We start from the raw sequence: 1,374 nt of genomic DNA, 5'->3' as shown, positions 1-1,374 counted from the left end.
TGAAAAGAAATGCCATGTTTATGGATAATATGTCCAAGGGGAAGCAGATACAAGGAAAACAAAATGGGTCCTAAGACCGACCCCTGAGGCACACCATATTTAACTGGACAGAATGAGGAGACATAGTTGTTTACAGACACGCAAAACTTCCTATTTGACAGGTAGGATGAAAACCATTCTAGGGCAGTACCAGAGATCCCCACCCAGTGCCTCAGTCTATCTAACATGATGTTGTGATCAATGGTGTCAAAAGCAGCACTAAGGTCCAGGAGTACCAGGACTGAGCACATGCCTTCATCAGCAGACATTAAAAGGTCATTGGTGACTTTAAGCAGGGCAGTCTCAGTGCTGTGGTACTTCCTGAAACCAGATTGAAACTTTTCAAATATTTTGTTATTTTCCAATACAGTGAGCAGCTGTTTGGACACAATTCTTTCTAGAATCTTTGCAATAAAAGCAGTTTTGAAATTGGTCTAAAATTATGTGGGAGGGAAGGATCTAAACCAGGTTTCTTTAAAAGTGGGCAAGCCGTTTTAAAATAATCAGGGACACAACCAGTAGATAGGGAGCTGTTGAAAACAGAGATCAAATGGGGCCCAACAGAATCTATTACTTTCAGTAAAAACTTTGTAGGTATTACATCAAGTGGGCTGGAGGACACTCTCATTTGTGATACTGTTTTTAAAAGCTCAGACGTCGATGGGATAAAACTGGTTAAAACTCTCTTGTTGCTGGTGAGGGACCTCTGAGTAAGAGGCCGTGGGGGTAATAGAGGCTCTGATTGACACCACCTTATTGGTAAAATAAGATAAAAACATCATTACTTCCAGCTGAGGCACAAGGAGGGGTTGGGTTTACCAGCTGATCCACAGTCTTAAACAGAAACCTTGGATTGTGTTTATGTGTAGTAATGAGTTCAGAAAAATTGTGTGTTCTCGCATCCTTAACCATGTTATTAATGAATTAATTATTCATGTAGTTAATTAATAAATCCTTCAGACTGAGGTAATGGACTTGGAGACTGGATTTTTTCCATCTGCACTCTGCTTTCCTGCATTCCCTTTTTAGGATGTGAATGCTGTCATTTATCCAGGGTTGCTTACTAGCTTTAGACGTAGGCCTAACCTTTAGGGGAGCAGTAACATTTAGTGACGACAAGCAGATATGATTGAAGTGATCGACCAGATTGTTGGTGTTGGAATCAGACAGGTGTTGGCTTTGGCTCTGAAAGAATGCGCAAAACTTTGAAACACTTTGTTCATTAAAGATGCGAGAACACACGGAGCTTGGTGAGGCGGCATGAGTAACAGGCGAATCGCAGCTAAAAACAATACATCTGTGGTCAGATATGGTCATGTCCACTAATTCCACCGA

Source organism: Micropterus dolomieu, linkage group LG13, assembly GCF_021292245.1.
Source record: "Micropterus dolomieu isolate WLL.071019.BEF.003 ecotype Adirondacks linkage group LG13, ASM2129224v1, whole genome shotgun sequence".
Classification (NCBI taxonomy): domain Eukaryota; kingdom Metazoa; phylum Chordata; class Actinopteri; order Centrarchiformes; family Centrarchidae; genus Micropterus; species Micropterus dolomieu.
The sequence above is the reverse complement of the archived record's forward strand: the minus strand, read 5'-3'. Positions refer to the sequence as shown.